Source organism: Pinus tabuliformis, chromosome 1_2 (assembly GCF_031772625.1).
Source record: "Pinus tabuliformis cultivar Carrire ecotype Pingquan chromosome 1_2, CPIR1, whole genome shotgun sequence".
Classification (NCBI taxonomy): domain Eukaryota; kingdom Viridiplantae; phylum Streptophyta; class Pinopsida; order Pinales; family Pinaceae; genus Pinus; species Pinus tabuliformis.
In genome coordinates this window covers 1,218,145,686-1,218,167,521 of record NC_142298.1, presented here as the reverse complement: position 1 = coordinate 1,218,167,521, position 21,836 = coordinate 1,218,145,686, and positions in this window count along the sequence as shown.

Here is a 21,836-nt window from a genome sequence, read left to right as displayed (position 1 = left end):
CTAATGGGGATGACATCCTCCTCGTGAGGTGTCAAGAACACAATAGATCAGTAGCCTTATCCATTGGGCTAATACGAAACCTGCAACATGCTCTGCCCTGAAACACTGCAATTGAAACCCACTGATAATCTGTTCCAATCCTCATATTGAACCAAATCCATTCTTCAAACTGGAATCTAAACTGTACAATGCAAACTAAAAACTTTGCTTCAAACATTAAAAAAAGTCACAGATTTGACAACACATCACCAAAGTTTTAGGGTCTTCTCCTAAGGCTTCAAAATTTGATGATTTTGTCCACACCTACTGAAAGTATGTACACAAGGTGATCTCTTCTCTCCAATGTAGCCAATAAATAAAATGGCTACTTGAATGAGTTCTTCTCATACTTCTCATGAGCAGGCAAAAAATATGAGACTAGCAACCCAAACTGCCATAGAAGTTGTTGACCATAATCCACAAACATAAGAACAACCATTTTCCTTGATGACTACAATAAATTGTGTTATGAAACTAGCTCAAGAAAAGATAGAAAAGATAGATCCATGCCTTAGAATTCAGCCTCTTCGAGGGGGCAACCTCCTTTACATTACATAAATGAACAATTCTTGGATGATTAAAATGACAAAACCTCCTTTCTATATATAGGAGTCTAAGGAGTCATAATATAACCCAGCCGACCTAACAATAATAATATAAAGCCACAAAAATAACAATAGAGGGATTCTATGGGGCACAGTAATAACAATATGGGGGCAATAGGGGCACAACAATATTAATAAGGGGTACAACTACAATAGTAATGGGGTAATCACTAGTATTATAGGGACCCAACATGCCCCTCTCCTTCAAAAAAGTGTTGTCCTCAATGCTTGAGTAGTTCTGGATACTTCTGTATAAAATTCTCATCCTCCCATGTGGAATCCTTAGCGGATAAGTTCTTCCACTTGATAAGATACTCTGAAATTGATCGATTTCGTAGCTGTCAAGTTCTTGTTTCTGTGACTGCTTCCAGTTCCAATATAATTTTTCCTTCCTCGTCAAGTTCTGGCAATATTGTTTGAACTGGGAGCTTGTCGCCTATAACCTTATTTAAACATGAAACATGGAAAACTGGGTGCGATCGAGAAGCTGCAGGAAGCTCCAATTTGTATGCCATAGTGCCAATCTTTTGCAACACATTGTACGGACCACAATACTTTGGTGATAATTTATTATCCTTCTTAGCTTGCTTGAGGGACATTTGCTTATATGGTTGTAGCCGTAGGAATACCCAATCACCTACATCAAAACTTCTTTCACTGTGATGTTGATTTGCCTGTTGTTTCATTCTATTCTGTGCCAACACGAGGTTATCTTTTAAGAGTTGGAGGGCTTGTTGTTGATGTTCGATGTGATGTTCCATTTCCTGAACCTTAGAATTTTCTCTTAAATATGATGTGATGGATGGTAGTTGATACCCATAAAGTGCCATAAATGGGGTCATTTTTGTTGCTGTATGGAAGGAAGTGTTATACCACCATTTAGCCAGAGGCAACCATTTGACCCATTGTGTCTGTTTATCAGATACAAAGCAATGAAGATATCCTTCCAAACATTTGTTTACTATCTCAGTTTGCCCATCAGATTGAGGATGATAAGATGAGCTATGAGCTAACTGAGTACCAAGACAAGAAAATAACTCTGTCCAAAAATTTCCAGTGAAAATGGGATCTCTGTCACTTACAATAATCTTTGGGTTTCCATGTAGCTTTTGAATTGTTTCCATAAATGCAGTAGAAACTGTACTGGCTTTAAATGGATGTGATAATGCACAAAAGTGTGCATACTTGGTAAGTCTGTCAACTACCAACATGATGACACTCTTTCCCTTAAGACTTGGGTAAACCTATGATAAAATCCATTGAAACCTCCTCCCAACGTTGGCTTGGAATGGATAAAGGTTGTAATAGACCCGGTGTCTTAATTTTTTCAACTTTATTTTGTTGGAAAAGAAAACATTCCGCCACAAACTTTTGAATATCTAATTTAAGGCCATCCCAAAAAATTCCTTCTTAACCCTGTGGTAAGTTTTTAAAAATCCTGAGTGCCCTCCTAAGGGAGAAGTGTGTAATTCCATAAGAATATTTTGTTTTAGCTGGGAATTCTTACAGAGTTATATGCGATCTTTGTACCATAATGAATCATTTTTCCAGCTAAGTATATCAAACGTACTGGAATATTGTTGTAACTTTCGAACAAGTGCCCACACTTCTTCGTCATTCTTCCATTCCTCCCTTGCTTCATTTGTCCAATCTGGTTGGATAATAGAAATGGCGCACAACAATGCTTCCACATCCTCATCCTTTCTTGAGAGTGCATCTGCCACCACATTTTGCTTCCATTTTTTGTAGATGATTTCAAAGTCATAACCCAACATCTTTGTGACCCACTTTTGTTGCTCTTCAGAGGATAATCTTTGTTCTAAAAAGTATTTAAGGCTATCATGATCCATTTTTACCTTAAAGTGTCTTCCCATTAGGTAGGGTTGCCATTTCTTAAGTGCATGGAGTATTTCCAACATTTCCTTCTCATAAATAGATTTGTGTAAAAACTTTCCCTTGATTGGACGACTTTCAAAAGCAATGGGTCTTTCATCTTGCATTAGAACAACACCATTTCCATTTCCTAAAGCATCACATTCCACAATAAAGGTTTTTGTGAAGTTGGGTGTAGTTAAGACCGGTGCTTGGCACATTCCCTCTTTAAGATGTTCAAAGGCCTTTGTTGCTTCCGGAGTCTATTACACAACAATTTGTCACCGTTTGTCACCATCCCTGTTACCCCTCTCCTGCACACTGGAAGACTCATCCCGGGACCTGTGAGAAGTGACATGACCTGAAATCACTTGCATCATATTCCTCTAAGTATGAGCTTCATGTGCCCTGAAGACATCTCCTGCAGAATACCCATGAAAACAACTCTTTTTGCATTAGCGCGGGTCCACAGTATACTGCCCGCGCCAATGGCGGAAATCCTCTAAAGAAGGCGCGCCATTGGCACTCTGTCTCAGGGTCGCACTCGCGCCAACCGAATTGAGTAAAGTTTTTAACCAACAAGCTTCCAAAGGTTCTCCTTAACCCATTCACCAACTGAATCTATGTTGAGCTAGGATGGTTTGGCTTCGAATCTCCATAGAAGGGAAGTGGTTTGCCACCTTTCATGGAAGTTTCCAAGTGATAAAGCCAATCCCATGAATAATGTGGTTGATCCTATCTCTTTCCTCTCTATATATAAAAGCTTGTCTCTATGCCTTGAGCAAGCTAGTTCCAGTTCCAGCATAGTAATAGAGAATACCAGGAGTTCAAGAGTTTGAAGCTGCAAGAGCCTTCTTTGCACCCATAAGTCCAAATCTAAGTGAGGAGATTCTTGTCACCCAAGAGAGAGAGGCTTGTTTCCCATCCCAACAAGCTTTGCAAGACTTGTGTAGCTGACTACCCAGCCAAAGGAGGATTTGACGTCAGAGCTATGGTTGTATTCTTCTTTGTTACTTATCAATAATAGATGACTATCATTATGGTTCCACTCTCATTGTCCTATGATTTAAGTTGAGTTATATCTTTTCTGACTGATATATAATTGCATCTATTGGATTTTATGCTTGTATTTGTGTTTTTCTTTGCATGTGCAGGTGTCCAATCACGAAGATCGTGGGGATCATGACCGGCCGAGGCAAAGGAACAAAAGTGACGTCTCCTCTACAAATATTAGCATTGGAATCCAAGTAGGTTCTCATCATCCACTTTTAATTTGCAATTAGGAACTTGCGTGATAGCATTGTTTGATTGTTGCTAGACCCGGTCTGGGCTAGTAGGGATCGTCTCTGTCCGCAGAGAGGATTTACCTCCACAAAAATTTGGCGACTCCTCTGGGGAGTCTTGTCTCTTTGGTTCTCTTGTTTGATTTCTTGGATAGTTTTCTGGGTTGGATTTCTTGCTGTCTCTTGCTCCCTGGTCTACCTGGATACTGTTAACCAAGCCCTGGATTGCTTGTTTTTATTTTTGACCTAGCAAGCTTGATTAGCACGCTTTTTCGCCTGACAGTCGCGCCAATTGGCGAATGTTTCTCAAAGACAACCCACGTCAATCCCTTAAAAGTGCGAGTTGCTTCCTGACAGTCGCGCCAGGCTTGTCAACGTTTCCAGTTTGCTTGTTGTCAAGCCCTCTGAGCTTGGATTTGTATCTTGCCACGTCTTTTTCAATTACTAGAGTGTGTTTGATCCTTGTTTGACTGGTTTTAGACCTACATCCTTCGGGTGTTTGCCTCTTTCCATCGATTTCACTTTTCAGCCCTAGGGCATCTAGTGGCTTTGTGCATCGAGCCTTCCGTAGGAGTCTTAGTTCTTTGATTGTCCAGTCGACTTTGCGATTGCCTTTTTGCACTTTCTCAGTGATTGTCAAAGATTTTTATTGTTATTCAAGTGATTTGCTTGGATTTCGCTTGGCTTCGTTTGGGTTTAGATCACATAGCTCATAGAGGTCTTTGTGTTTTCTTTTTGGTTTGAAGGACTGCCTTGGTGTTTTGAGGATTTGGTTGTGTTCTCATTGAGTGAAATTTGTCTCTTTTACTCGGTGTTATTATCTCTCAAAATTTGTTTAGTGCACTTTGCCATTGAAAAGAAAACGAACAGTCTCTTTTGCGTTGAATTAGTTGATGGAAATTAGAGCTTTTCATTGATTAGTGATCTTAAAAAAAAAGTTTCGTTTATTGCCATCAGCTGCATTAGAGTGGTTCTTGATTGTTTGTGGTCATTTTGTTTGATTGAAGAATTCTCAACTCTCTCGTAGTTAGTGTTCATCGAACGAAATGATATTCTTTGGCATATAGCTTGCATTTAGGGAATTGTGAGAGATTACATATGGTAGGACCTGGAAATCGAAACCTAATCAAAGATCAACCATAAAATGAACTAAATGAACTTAAAAATGCATTGGAACATAACGCTCACTGATTAGAGGTCTAGGCTAGAGACGTGCTCTGGCGTCGTTAAACCTAGTCACTGTTGTTTCACATTACGATTGGGTGATTCCTCCTTTTGTGACTCGATAGTGGTCTAGCACGGACTTGAGCTCCCATGTATCGTCGAGTATATAGGGGAGACCCCACTAGGTTATCATCCTTTATCCACAGGAAGCCGTGTCTGCCGCCTTAAAAGCCATAATGCACCGAACACAGCATTCGGGAAGATTGATTGCCGTGCGGGAAGTCCTTGGTTTTCATATGACTGCCAAGGTGTATATGCAGTTTTACGGATTTGTTTGGTAAACCCTTTCTCCAGAGTAGTCACTTTTGATCCTTTTCAGAATGCTTAAAAGAAAAGGCTCACTTGAGCAGTTTGTCACTTCGAGCTCACAAAATATTTGAAGGCGACTAGAGTCACCTTTTTGTCCTTTTCTCGACTCTTAAAACATGAAAAGGTCAAGTTGTGTCCCTGCATCTTAAAATTTATTTGGCCGCGATTAACATTACCTGGTTAGATCTTGTGTGCGTTAGTTTGAGTAGGGTCCTTTATCATTAGATTCCCTTAGGTTTTGTTTGAAGTTTGTCATCCTGGCTGAACCGTTGACTCCCGTTCCAAGTGATCAAGGGTCTCCGTCTTCCGTTGCTCTTGAGGTACCGGTTGTGAGTGATACTCTTCCTATTATCCTGAGTATCCAACCGATCAACTCTCGTGCTCCGGACGACGAGGATTACGAAATTCATTGGAACCCCATTTGGGAGCCTGAAGAGGACGATATTCCTTTTACCCCCCCTGGTGTTTTGTCTCCAATGTCTACCTCTCACATGGATGAGACATCTCCTAGAGTGAGTGAGACACCCGTTTTGTCGAATATCGACACTCCTATCCCGGCTACTTCTCCGGTACCCTCACGTTATAAGTCGTTGAGGGATAATATAAGTGCCAGGATCCCCGCTTCGAGTACCATGTGGGACCTCCATATCACTCCCACTATGGGATATTTTGTTTCACAAGTCCACAGTACACCTGTCACTTCAGTTCCAACGAATCCAACTGTTTGTGTAGCACATTCAACTCTGGTTGTTAGTGCCGTTACAGCATCTTTAGCTCTGACTACTGGTGTTGGTCCCCCTCACGGTCAAGTGAGTAGCGGCCAGCTGGCACACACACCCAAAGTTGTTCATCCTGCACAAAGTGCACCACCCTCTTCTGGTCCCATACCAGGAGGGGGGCCATATGATCAGTATGGGCAAGCTGTTCAGGATCTGAACGCGCAAGGTCCATTCTATTATTACGATTCTACTGGTCAGTACCTTTATCCTTCTCGACCATTGCCTACTCAACCTGTTGTTGAGGTTTCGGTACCATTATCCGTTGCTTGGAATGCCACCACTTTCGATGGGGGCCAAGCAAGGCCTGCACAGCTTTAGGGACCGCCTAACCAAGGCCAGCCGTCTTATATGCAAACCCCCCACGGGCATCAATATTACGGCTAGTCTTACCCAGGACAACTTGGGGGCCTACAAGGACAACCCTATCAGGGACAACCTTCGGCCGCTGGTGGTCCATCTTTTACTTATTTGACTCAACCTTCTGGTTATCTAGGGCAACATGGTACCCAGCAAGGTTACCCGTCTGGACAATCGGGACAACCTTACATCCAACAAGGTCAACCTGGTGTCCAGCAAGGTTATCCCTCTGGACAAGCAGGACAAACTTATATTCAACAAGGTCAACCGGCAGTCCAACAAGGGTACCCTTTTAGGCAAGGGGGGAAGCCTTACGTACAGCAGGGCGAACCCACTAGTTCTGGGCAAGGGGGTCAGCCTTCCGCACAGCAAGGCCAACCCACTGCCCAGCCTAGTCATCCTTCTGGACAAGCTGGCCAGCCTCAAGGTCAATCGGCCGTCCAGCCCACTCAACCATCTATCTCGCAAGGATAACCCTCGGTTGCTCAAGGACAACCTGGTACCCAACAATCTCATCCTTCTGGGAAAACGAGTCCGTCCCAAACCCAACCAGGACAACCTTCCGGCCAGATGGTCCAAGCTCAACCTGTTCAAGGACATTCTTCTGGGCCCCAGACTCAAATTGGTTATCAGATGCAAGGTGGGTTACAATCCCAACCTTCTTACCAAGTGCAGCCTTCTTACCAGGCTCAGTATGGAGCTCAGCAACCGTATGGTTACCAGCGACCCTAGGGGAAAACTCAGTTTACCCCTTATCAAAATCATCAACAAATGTAGGTCACCCCTTATCAGAATTATCAGCAACAGTATGTTGCAACTGCAAGTCAAGTTTCTAATCCATGGGGTGTTGGGGGGCAAACCCAGGGTCAGCTGTCTGCTTATGGACAGAACCCCTATGGGAAAAATCCCTATGGGCAGAACCCTTATGGGCTAGGCCCGTCCGGACAAAGTCCATGGGGGCAACCACCACCTGGTTGGAACCTTGGTACTACCTCTCCTCCACGGCCACAGATGTCCTTCAATCCTCAGTTACCTTTCTTAGCGACATTGGAACTGCCAGATGTGTCCAAATTGAAAAATGATCCCATTCTTCATAATCCATATTGGCCACCAGTTCCAACTAAGATACCCGGTGATTGCCCGAAATTCGATGGCAAAGATGGTGAGGACCCTCAAGCCCACATCATGACCTATCACCTATGGTGCTCATCCAACTCATGGCTTGATGATTCCATCCGGCTCCGCCTCTTCCAAAGGACTCTCACCGGCTCAGCCGCTAAGTGGTATATTGAGTTGAATCGCGGAACATTTCAACATTTCAACTCGTTGGCTATGGCTTTCCTAACTCTTTTTCAGTTACCCATTCCGTATGAGACAGGGACACATCTCCTTACATCTCTCAAACAGGACATGGCCACGCATATATCCGATCATATACATGAATGGAGATGGCGTCATCACTTGATCAAATTCTGGATACCTGATCAGCTCCTAACCGATTGGTTCACAACCTCCTTTGTCCCTGCGATCGCGCGAGACATTGCCATGGGAGCTTGTGTAACTGAAGAGAAAGCTATCGCGCATTCTCAGTACCTCGACTTAGTTTATTCTCAGTCAGGTACTTTATATGATTATTTTCCAGACGCCCTGAGACCCAGAACATCCAAAGCTCCGCCAAAACCATCTGTTGACGGTGTTATTGGCTCTGTAAACGCATCTTCAAAGAAATCATCCGCGAACCGTAGGAAGCAAAAATCGAATGCTTCTAGCGAAAACACTTCTCAGGGTCAATCTAATTCTGGAAACACTTCCGAGGTTAACGCCGTCCAGTCCACCACGGTGGATAAATCCTCGAAAGGGAAAAAGAAAGGGAAAGCCAAGAATAAATCCGAACAGCCCAGGCAGGACTCCCCTAAACCTCCACCTGAGGAAGGAGCCAAACGTAAACCTAAGTATCCTTGTCTTATCTGTGACAAGGATCACTACACTAAAGACTGCCCCAGGCGGTCCGAAGTTAGTCGACTGTTGAAAGGTGATCCTGAGACTCCTGCTGTTCTTAAAGAACCTTTCCCTTCTGTTGTGGCCGGCAACAACCCCCCCCTTTTTTTCATTTAAGTGTTGTGCAAAATACTAAATGAATGGGGACCCTTAGTTGAAACTTTAGGAAAAGCTAGAGTTTCCTTTCTTCTAAATAAGGTTACCATTGTAAGCTTAGGAAAATCTTTTGAATACTTTAAAACCTAAGTTTGTGATAAGAAAAATCTTTAAAGTCGCATCATAAAATGACAGAAAAACTCCTCTATTTGGGTATAATCCTCGTATGTGCAAGAGTCCCGTACTAAGAGATATATCGCATCGCAATAAAGCAGTGCCAATGGGAAAGCCTTCAAGATTTCCCTATTTGCGATAACCCCGATCGCAAGATCGCATATCGTAGGAATGGGCTAACAAAAATATGGCGAGCATAAAACTTCTGCGATCTGCGACGTGTGCGATATTGCGATAATGCGATGGTGCGATAATGTGAGAACGCGATGGTGTGATAATGCGAGAGCGCGATGGTGCGATAATGCGATGTCGCGGTCTGCGACGATTGCGAACCAAATCCCAAAATCATCCCATCGCGAAACTTTCGGGCGCGTTATTCAAGAAAATCCACTTACCATAATCTGACTTAAGATCATGCGCTTTTAATGATAATAAAGGAATTAGTTGTCATCTATTAAATGTAGACGCGTGCTTTTGCAAAGAATTACTTCACGTAAGGTGGCATATTTGATATATCTGATGCATTTAAGACTCTCCCATCACCTTTCTTGATCAATCATTTCCATCTCTGAGCTGCAGGAACGAAGAACGAAAGGCGATACAAAGCCATACGCAGGAAGAAATGGGAAAGAAAAGTAAGGCTCAGGGCTCTGAGGTGAAGGAGATGGCACCTTTATATACAGACACAGCTTGTAACAGAGACGTAGGGATATCAACGTGGGAAAGCATGTATAGACTGCTTGAAGAAGAAAACCCCAGAATAATGAAGGTTACTGCTGTCGTAGATTCACAGGGCTCTTCCGAAGCATCCTTAGAAGAACTGGCGTGCTCATTCCTTCATCGGATAGCAGCAAGGCCTAAAATTCTCCCATATACGGATATGATCAAGTTGATACTTGACAATGCAGAAATGGACGACAGACAGTTCAATATTCAAGGACATGGGCTCATCGGGTCATTCGCTGCACAAGACTTAAAGCTCATGTATCATCTTCCTGAACTGCAGGCGACCTACAATGCACAATTCATTAAAAAATTTGTGGCAGAGAACCCGAACCTATCAGAGACCACTAAAGATTGGTCCAGAAAAGATGGACCACTCAAAAAGGATAAAAACGGTATGTACAACACTGGCTCCCTCACCTCTCCGTATTGTTTTGCCGCGGCCATGCTTTGTAGATTATTTGGGATGCCAGGTATCAATAAGTTTTCTTTTGAATGGTTACCATTGATTGATGCTGCCACAAATGTCGTTATTATAGATTGGGCCAAGATCTTTTCTGATAACCTGTTCACAGCTATTATCAAATACCGGTCTAAGAGATCCATGTCTCAAAGGATCTATCCTCCTTTTTACCTATCCGCATATGTTATGGATTCTATTTGTTATGTGTCTAAATTTCCCTCTATGGTTTTGAAATGGAAAACTCAGGACCCATTACCCATACATGTCTATCATAAGATATTATGGGATTCTCAGTTCGTTCCACATTTCTACCAAATTTGTCATGGGCTTATCTTACCCATGTATAGAATGATTTATGACAAAGAACGCCCGAGGTGCTCACCTGAGGCACAGATAGATATCATCCCCATCGCAAGATGGTTCGGGGAAGAATGGTTCACCTATATTAGAGTATTCGTAAGCATCGTCCCTCCTCATGTCCTACCTTTGTATATTCCTGACAAACTGCTGGCTCGAGAAATTGCATATCAAACCTGTTCAGAAGGCGACCTAACCAAAGATCTAAAAGACAAAAAGAAGGCCATATGGCCCCAGTTTCCTGTAGCTTGTGGGGCATTTTCATTGTTTGATGTGGGTCATGCGTTCACCGAAGTGGAGAATATGACGTGTCTACAATTATTTAAATTCCCGGCAAGGCCATTTGACCCGAATAAAGTCACCCAAGAGTTCACAACGAACGTCAAGATAAAGATATTCTTTGGAAAGAAGGATCTGTTTGATGATTTATTTCAGAATAAAAGCTCACTCCAGGAAATTTTGTGGGAAGCTCAATCGCAACTATCTCTAGATGACCTCCAAAAGTTCATGGTATACAGGGAAAGAAGACTAGCCACTGTTCCTCTAGAAAAGATGCAACTACCTGCCAGAGAACCTACTCCAAGCATTAGCCTTAGCGAGAATTCAAGCGCTGCTGGATCTAAATCTAGGAGTGAACAAGAGATGCCTGAGCATTCTAAGAAATCCATAAACGACCAAGATAAAGGTGAAGAGTCAGCTAAGGACACCGCACAGTCAATGGAATTTCCAGGCAGCAAGTTATCGCCTACCCGTCAAGGGATGTTCCCCTTCTCATCGTTGAAGCACCACCCGTCACAACAGAATTAGACAAAGAATGGGAAACCTTCAATGAACTGATCAATCTTGAAGGACAGGCCCCAAAAACACCTGTGAGCAACACACAGGTAACACAAGAAGTGGGCTCAGCGTTGCTCTTCAACGAGTGGGACGATCAAATCAGGGAGGCAGAAGAAGCAGAATGGAAGCTGAAGGCACAGGAAAAGGAAAAAGTGGTCCAAGCACTAGACAGGTTAAATTGGGAGTGTTACTGGGCATACTTAGTGAAGCCGCATAGTCAACAGATGACTGTGAAATGTATCATAAATGCGGTCGAGAAAGTAGTGCCAACTCTCATAGATTCTGTTTTCTCAGCCCAGCTCAAAGCAGAAGTCAGCCAGCCGACTCTCCTCAAGCCCATGATGAATGCATGCAGTTTTAAGGATCAGATTTAGAAGTAACCTTGTTTAGAATGTTGTTTTTTCTTTAAAATTAGATTAGAAAAAGGGCGGTCATTTGAAAACCGCATCCTAAATTTTTTAAATTGACTATTCTTAGAATTAGGAAGTAGTATTTTAACCCTTCTCATGCATTTGGAGAAGGGTCCAGAAATTTGTCAAAAACTTGTCCTCAGAACATGCACTTCTGCACCCTCAGAGGAGGTTTTGATGAATGGATGGATCGAGGTTTATTAATGTTTGCATTTGATGTCTGCTACTGATGTTGCACTTTTGTACTCTTAGTAGATGTTAGAACAAGTAGAGATAAATCATTTTTGCTTGAAGCTTATGAGTAGGACCAGTCATAAATGGTACTTTTATCTCTTGGCCATTTTTGCTTATATTCTTAAAGTGATATATAGTTTTTAGTTGTTTATATGTTATTGCATGAATGTGTGAGTTACCATTTGGCACTTTTGTATGGTGGAGTCATTTATTTATGTTTGATATATGAATAACTTACTATGCGATATGTTGTTCACAGCTGTTTTGCCTAACTTTTTATGCAAAGTGGTTCATCTTAATTGATTTCCATTCTTATGATGACTGAATGATCTTTATTACTAGTTATTGTTTGAAATCTCTTTAGATCGCATAATAGAAGAAATACACCCTGGGTTAGCATAGATTAGATGTGCTGTTTTCATTAGATTATAATAGCATAGAATTGATTAAAATAGCTTAGATCAGAACTCTTAGATCAACATAATCCAACTTTGCACACACACACCCTTAGATTGGGAAACTGGTCCCATTATCCCCAGTCAGACCCGCTATACCAAACGGATAAGGAGCTGCCAACCAAGGTCCGGACCGGGTGGGTATCCCCCTTGCTGTCGACCCAATTTTCGGGGCTTCAACAATATTTGGCGCTAGAAGGAGGGCCTGAACATAGTGTCTGTTGGAATGGTTTGAAATCGTAATCATTTGAATTAGGATGGCCACTCACAAACTTCCCATTTGGAGTTGCATCCATGTTAGTGCCTATTCCAACACTCCACCTAAAGTGGTAAGACTCTTGTCTCAGGTAAAATTCAATGGTAAGAATAATTCTTCTGCTTTTAATCATGCTCTTCAATTTATTCAAAGAGTTTCAAGTTCGAACGTTCAAAGAATTGATGAAGGCGTTTTATGCAGAATTTTTACTCTTACATTCACGGCGGAAGCCAGAAAATGGTGTAGAACCCTCCCAGTTGCCTCAATTCACAGCTGGGACCATTTTGTCAAAGCTTTCATCTGTAAATTTGATTGCTATGATTATGATCAGGTATATGATGAGATTGAGTATTTACGAAAAGAAGATGAATTTGTTAGGGATTTTAATATGCGATTTCATCTTGATTGTTTAAAATATGATCTTGAAAATGAACTCATGAATGAAGAATCTTCAGATTATTCTGAACATTCCCTACCTCCCATGTCTGACCCATCAGAAATTAGTTCGAGTCTTGTTTTATTTTCTTCTAATAGGAATGAAAATTCCAATTTAAATATGCGAATCACTCATGATGAAGAAAATTCCCAAAGCTTAGGAGATATGCTTGCTCTAACACAAGAAGATAAAAGCGAAGATGTTGAAAGAAAGCCTGCCTCGGAACCAGAAGACAACTTGGAGACAAGGTTCGATAATATCATCGCAAGTCAAATGCCCAGGTTAGAACAACAAATTAATTCTCTTTCGGAAAATACAAATACGCAAAGGTATGATCTAAGTTTTCAACATCAACATTCTACTCCAACAAATAATCGAAGTTTTCAACATCGACATTCTACTCCAACAAATAATCAAAGTTTTCAACATCGACATTCTACTTCAACAAGCAAATTCAATCAAGTTAATGAATTTGTAAACTTCAACATTTCAAAGCAAAGTCTACATCAACATTCTTGCAAACAAATTTAAGAACTTGTAAATCAAATTCCAATTACATTGAATTGTAAGGGTGCATTCTCGGTTGAAACCGACACCCACGTTTTGATTTGATAAGAAGTCAAGCACGTCCATTCTTTTCAACTTAGTCAAATTAAGACAAGTGAATTCCTTGTTTTATGTGAGTCATTAAAACCATTGTAAGTTTTTTTGGGTGCATTTTCGACAGTGTTCGACACCCTTCCTTTAAGCAGACTCTAGTGAATGCACGAATTTTAATTCTAAAGCAAATAAGAAACAAGTTCACAACTCCTGCAAGCAAGCGTGAGTATTCATTCAAGCAATTTGTGTCAAAACTGAACAAGGTTCAAACCTTCAAGTGAGCCATAGTGAAGATCATTGCAACGATCAAAGCAACCAAGCAAGTTCAACTCTAACACCAATCAAGCAAGTTGCGATCAACATCAAGCGAGCGTGGCTATTCCTTCAAGTGAGCGTGAAGTCATTAAGTAAGGCAAGTGAGCATTCATGCAAATACGATCATCATCAAGTGAGCGTGAATTCCAGAGTTTAAGCAAGAAAGTTCTACAACTCTAGCAAGTGTTCCCAGTAAGTGCAATAAGCAACAAATCAAGCGAGCATGCCATTCAAGTCCCATATCAAGCGAGCCTGTCATTCAAGTAACAAAATCAAGTGAAACAATTCAAAGCACGACATCTACGACAAGAGAGCCTGATTTCAAGTGAGCAAGTTCAGATGGCGCAACATATTCAGTTGTTACACATTCTTCACAGTTTGATCATCTCTAATGCTGAAGACATGGTGCACATCAGCAAAGAAACTCTTGCTGATATTTCACGACATCTATGACAAACACATGAAACAATTGAGTTCCTTCAACTAGAGTCACAACTACAAAGAGATGAGCTGCAACAAAAGAGTGCTTCTTCTAGGTCATTCAACCATACAGATGAAGATAAAGATGTTGATTCCAAATCACTCATCCAAACAACTTCAAGTGTCGAAGTTGTTCATGATCAAATTAAAATTTCTTCCAAACCCATCATCAAGCCCTGGGAAGAGATTCAAAATAACAAGAATCGACGAGGCTTAGGATATGTCACTGATGACACCAACTTACATATCCCAGATTATTCCAATCCAATTAAGTTCGTGAGTGCAGGATTTCTTGAACAACACATCTCAACAGGTTTTGAGATTTTGTAGTCAAACAGAATTGCACGCAACCTGAAGTTGAAGTCCAACCGAAGTGTTCTCATTGTCAAAGAACTGGTCATATGGAAGATCAATGTTTTGATCTCCATCCTTGTTGCCATTGTGGCAAGCCCAATCATTCCTCAGCAAAATGTCGCAACGAACAAAAATCAGCTAGATTGAAGATACATTATGAAAGGATCGATCCTTGGAAATGGTCATCCACAGTCAAACGGTTATCTTAGTTCTACAACCGACTACAATCACACATAGTGCATCTAACAATGAACCAATGATGGTACTCTCATGCAGTTGAACGAGGGAGTACAACATTGAAACTCTCCTACACCTGAAGGGGGGGAGTTCAGATATATTTTGGAGAAGATTGTCTCTCCTTTCAGCTGACAAAGGGGGGAAAATGTCAATGAAATTGACAAGTGGTTGTCAGACTGAAAGTATCGACAACATCAGCGAAGCAGCCAGTGGGCATCTTCATCAGCCAGTGGGCATTTGTCATCAGCAGTGAGCATCAACAAATTCGCTAGTGGGAGATTGATAGCCAAAGCAGTAGTGAGCAGCTTTCATCATAGCAAAAGCAACATTGAGTTGTTTTTCGACATCTTCAGCCAGTGGGCGATCATCATCAGCAAATACGCCAGTGGGCGTTCATCAAATTGTGTCAGTGGACACCTGATGCTGTTTTCAAGCAAAGGACTGTTGGATCCTTTTGTGGCTTGGCACATGATGGAGTTGTCAAGCATCCTTCCGAGATGAATTAGTCATGCAGCTGACTTAGTCTCTTCATATTGCAGTTTCTTCAGCATCCAGATTTGGAGGTTTTTTCAGACAATGTTTTTGAGGATCAACATGAGAACTTGGAATATGGTTCCTCGTTCTTATTTTGGATTTATCATTGAAGGGGGGAATGTTAGCCTCTCTCACAAAACAATAATAAATTCAAAATAAATAAATAAATTAAATGTTCTAAGTTAGGAATTTGTGCCTAACTCTTGGGTTGTTCCTCTAAGATAGGAGTTAGTTTAGGTATCTCCTATATTGGTGTGTGTCTGGTGAGAAATTATCTCAACCAAAGGAGAAATTATCTCAACCAAAAGTGTCTAAGATAGCACGCACTATCTTGAGAACATTATCTCTCATCTATTTATTTGTAACACTATATTCAATTATTTAAAAAATGAATGAGAATGAGAGAGAGAAAAATGAATGAAAATATGAGAGAAGCATGAGGCTTCAGCCTTTTCTGCCATTCTTTGGTGTCTGGTTTATTATGTGTGATTTATCTATTTGTCTGAGTTAATTTCTTTTTTCAATACTCGGAACCAGAAGACAACTTGGAGACAAGGTTCGATAATATCATCACAAGTCAAACGCCCAGGTTAGAACAACAAATTAATTCTCTTTTGGAAAATACAAACACGCAAAGGTATGATCTAAAGCCCGATGTCTACGGTGAATGTGATGAACAAGAATTTTTTCACGATGGTATTTTCAAATGCATTGTTCTGGAATCACTCTTTTCTCTTTATCCTGATGTATTTAGTGATGATAATTTTTCCCCCTCAGTATTAATGATATCTCAAAAAGTACAGAGGATTATTCAAATAAATCACCATTAGGTTTTCAAAATAAAGAGGCAGCTATAGAACATCCTTTGGTCATTAGTAAACAAGAACAACTTGACCTTCCTTTTCTGAAAATATTGGATAAAAAAGAAAAATCTAGAGAGACCAGTAAAATCATTTATGATAGCTATTGTGATGATGATGCTGATGTTGATTTATCTCAAGTAACTCAACAGAGCTCAGATAATGAGAGATATTCTAATTCAAGAATCATATCAGTTGATCCTCATTCCAGAGCGACAGATCATTTGCATGATTTTACTATTCAAAACAATGTCCCGATCTATGATTCGTATCATGAGCAAACCCCTATGCATGTTCCCAATCATAACTTGTTTTCTGATTCACAAGACGTAATTCGAAGTTACTCAGATCCCATGATTCTGGCCAGTTCTTGTGAAGAAGAAGATATTTCATGTCAGTCCCAGTTGTGCTGTAACATTAGCTGTACAGATAATCATTGCATTCTTTTTCGCTTGCACTCATTTTGTACAAAATCGGATTGTGTTTTAAATTTTCAGATTTTCGATAGATTACTATGGTATATTGAGCACCTTATCAAAGAACATTCGAAAGATGTATTACCATTTTTGTGTCAAGGAAATACAAAACTTTTTCAATTCCACGATCAATCAATATCAGCCTTTCAGAAGAAACTTCTGTGTCATCCAAAACATCATCAACAAAAAAAATTATTTTTGGAAACTTGCCAACAATTCGCGTTAATTGATAAATCTCTTTCCAAAAATTTCCATCTATTCTTCATTAATTTATTTAGTGATTTATGTGTGGAAACTTTCCTTTTACAAGAAATTGCTAAAAGCTTGACTTTTACGCATAGTAGATTACAGGCCATCAAAACTAAAAAATCATATTCGCAATCTGGCTTGTCATCTTTCCTATTACGAGATCACCAATCCATAACAGAAATTCATCCCGATTTTTATGATCCAATAGGTATCCAATTGAACAAAAGATTTCATAAGAAAGAAATTTCAGGCAGATTTCCAACTGAAGTTACACTTTCTAATCCTACATCCAATATTCATAGTCCAAGAAAAGTTTTATTCTTAACACTAATGTTTAAAAGGTACATACTTGTAGGAATAAAAATGAAAAGATGGTTCCACTGGAAATATCATTTTACCTAGTTAATTTTTCTATTTATACTTAGGATAGGAGTAGGGGTAGTTTAGCTAGGTTGTTAAGTGGATAATTTAGTTTTTTAAATATTGATAGGAAAAATAAGAGAAGAACTTATCCCTATCATGTACATAATCCAAGGGAATAGTTACCTCTCATTTCTTTAAATTTTCCCCTCCCTAATAAAATCTGCCTGTGGTTAACAACATTTGACATTTACTAAAGACACCATTTCTCTATCATATTTTGAACTTCTGCTCGTATAAATAGAAAATCTTTTGGAAACTTAATCTTTATTATTAATAGATACAGTTAAAAACTTTAAACCAGATATGATACTAGTTTCAACTTCCAAAAAATTTGACGAAAGCAATCTTAGTGAAGAAATTATTTTATATCAGTACAATGAAAGGTATCAATAACGAAATGAGGATTCCTTATAGATCAGCCATGTCCAAAAAAAACTCTATTATTTTCGTCCAGATATTTCTTAAGGAAAGCGATGATATCCTCCCTGTTAAAGAAAATCACAGCATTCAGAGAGACAATCCAAGAAACACTATATCTCAAAGAATAAGAGGTCTCATCACGAGCCGACTTATCATGATCACAGATATTATAAACTTTACTGACTTTGCCCAACACTGTCGATCAAAACAGGGCAATGACTCAAGATTATTGAAATCAAAAGACAAGGGGTCTCATCACGAGCCAGCTTGTTCAGCAAAAGTGTAAATCAAGTGAATGACTGTGTCATAATTTGGCTACCAAACCAAGACATTGTTCTTTGAGAATAAAAAAGGAAAAAGTGTCAATATGGGTTTTTCTTTGAAAAGTTGTAGATCACCTTAAGCAGGATAAAGGATCATTACTGGGTAATAGGTAACCCTGTCGAGGCTATGAACGCCTGCTGGCAGCAGAGGCTCTACCTACGACAAATGAGCATATTTTAAAACTGGTACACAGGGAAGACCTTATTTTTATTTTTACAAGACCAAGTAATGGCTGATGTAAATGCAAGGACCAGCTGAGGAAGCAAATAATTAAAGTAGAAAGAGGTTGGAACGAAATATCGTTGACAGTTTGGGGTATAATACACTTTATCTTTTATAATAAAGTTTAATTTTCCAAAAAATTTTGTTTTGGAAATTTGAAAAGTTCAATAGAAAATCAGAGATAACTGGTTCTCCCAAGTGAATCGCCAATTGTTGTGGCCAGCAACAACCCCCCCCTTTTTTTCATTTAAGTGTTGTCCAAAATACTAAATGAATGGGGACCCTTAGTTGAAACTTTAGGAAAAGCTAGAGTTTCCTTTCTTCTAAATAAGGTTACCATCGTAAGCTTAGGAAAATCTTTTGAATACTTTAAAACCTAAGTTTGTGATAAGAAAAATCTTTAAAGTCGCATCATAAAATGACAGAAAAACTCCTCCATTTGGGTATAATCCTCGTATGTGCAAGAGTCCCGTACTAAGAGATATATCGCCTCGCAATAAAGTAGTGCCAATGGGAAAGGCTTCAAGATTTCCCTATTTGCGATAACCCCGATCGAAAGATCGCATATCGCAGGAATGGGCTAACAAAAATATGGCAAGCATAAAACTTCTGCGATCTGCAACGTGTACGATATTGCGATAATGCGATAATGCGAGAACGCTATGGTGCGATAATGTGAGAGCATGATGGTGCGATAATGTGATGTCGCGATCTGCGACGATTGCGAACCAAATCGCAAAATCACCCCATCGCGAAACTTTCGGGCGCGTTATTCAAGAAAAGCCACTTACCGTAATCTGACTTAAGATCATGCGCTTTTAATGATAATAAAGGAATTAGTTGTCATCTATTAAATGTAGACGCATGCTTTTGTAAAAAATTACTTCACGTAAGGTGGCATATTTGATATATCTGATGCATTTAAGACTCTCCCATCACCTTTCTTGATCAATCATTTCCATCTGTGAGCTGTAGGAATGAAGAACGAAAGGCGATACAAAACCATACGCAGGAAGAAATGGGAAAGAAAAGTAAGGCTCAGGGCTCTGAGGTGAAGGAGATGACACCTTTATATACAGACACAGCTTGTAACAGAGATGCAGGGATATCAACGTGGGAAAGCATGTACAGACTGCTTGAAGAAGAAAACCGCAGAATAATGAAGGTTACTGCTGTCGCAGATTCACAGGGCTCTTTCGAAGCATCCTTAGAAGAATTGACATGCTCATTCCTTCATCGGATAGCAGCAAGGCCTAAAATTCTCCCATATACAGATATGATTAAGTGGATACTTGACAATGCAGAAATGGACGACAGACAGTTCAAAATTCAAAGACATGGGCTCATCGGGTCATTCGTTGCACAAGACTTAAAGCTCATGTATCATCTTCCTGAACCGCAGGCGACCTACAATGCACAATTCATTAAAAAATTTGTGGCAGAGAACCTGAACCTATCAGAGACCACTAAAGATTGGTCCAGAAAACATGAACCGCTCAAAAAGGATAAAAACGGTATGTACAGCACTGGCTCCCTCACCTCTCCGTATTGTTTTGCTGCGGCCATGCTTTGTAGATTATTTGGGATGCCAGATATCTATAAGTTTTCGTCTGAATGGTTACCATTGATTGATGCTGCCACAAATTCCGTTATTATAGATTGGGCCAAGATCTTTTCTGATAACCTGTTCACAGCTATTATCAAATACCAGTCTAAGAGATCCATGTCTCAAAGGATCTATCCTCCTTTTTACCTATCCGCATATGTTATGGATTCTATTTGTTATGAGTCTAAATTTCCCTCTATGGTTTGGAAATGGACAACTCAAGACCCATTACCCATACATGTCTATCATAAGATATTATGGGATTCTCAGTTCGTTCCGCATTTCTACCAAATTTGTCATGGGCTTATCTTACCCATGTATAGAATGATGTATGACAAAGAACCCCCGAGGTGCTCACCTGAGGCACAAATAGATATCATCCCCATAGAAAGATGGTTCGGGGAAGAATGGTTCACCTATATTAGAGTATTCGGAAGCACCGTCCCTCCTCATGTCCTACCTTTATATATTCCTGACAAACTGCTGGCTCGAGAAATTGCATATCAAACCTGTTCAGAAGGCGGTCTAACCAAAGATCTAAAAGACAAAAAGAAGGCCATATGGCCCCAGTTTCCTGTAGCTTGTGGGGCCTTTTCATTGTTTGATGTGGGTCACGCATTCACCGAAGTGGAGAATATGACTTGTCTACAATTATTTAAATTCCCGGCAAGGCCATTTGACCCAAATAAAGTCACCCAAGATTTCACAACGAACGTCAAGATAAAGATATTCTTTGGAAAGAAGGATCTGTTTGATGATTTATTTCAGAACAAAAGCTCACTCCAGGAAATTTTGCGGGAAGCTCAATCGCAATTGCCTCCAGATGACCTCCAAAAGTTCATGGTATACAGGGAAAGAAGACTAGCCACTGTTCCTCTAGAAAAGTTGCAACTACTTGCCAGAGAACCTACTCCAAGCATTAGCCTTAGCGAGAATTCAAGCGCTGCTGGATCTAAATCTAGGAGTGAACAAGAGATGCCTGAGCATTCTAAGAAATCCGTAAACGATCAAGATAAAGGTTAAGAGTCAGCTAAGGAAACCGCGCAGTCAATGGAATTTCCATGGTAGCAAGTTAGCGCCTCCCCGTCAAGGGATGTTCCCCCTCTCATCGTTGAAGCACCACCTGTCACAATAGAATTAGACAAAGAATGGGAAACCTTCAATGAACTGATCAATCTTGAAGGACAGGCCCCAAAAACACCTGTGAGCAACACATAGGTAACACAAGAAGTGGGCTCAGCGTTGCTCTTCAACGAGTGGGATGATCAAATCAGGGAGGCAGAAGAAGCAGAATGGAAGCTAAAGGCACAGGAAAAGGAAAAAGCGGTCCAAGCACTAGACAGGTTAAATTGGGAGTGTTACTGGGTATACTTAGTGAAGCCGCATAGTTAGCAGATGATTGTGAAATGTACCATAAATGCAGCCGAGAAAGTAGTACCAGCTCTCATAGATTCTGTTTTCTCAGCCCAGCTCAAAGCAGAAGTTAGCCAACCGACTCTCCTGAAGCCCATGATGAATGCATGCAGTTTTAAGAATCAGATTCAGAAGTAACCTTCTTTAGAATGTTGTTTTTTCTTTAAAATTAGATTAGAAAAAGGGCAGTCATTTGAAAACTGCATCCTAAATTTTGTAAATTGACTATTATTAGAATTAGGAAGTAGTATTTTAACCCTTCTCATGCATTTGGAGAAGGGTCCAGAAATTTGTCAAAAACTTGTCCTCAGAACATGCACTTCTGCACCCTCAGAGGAGGTTTTGATGAATGGATGGATCGAGGTTTAGTAATGTTTGCATTTGATGTCTGCTACTGATGTTTCACTTTTGTACTC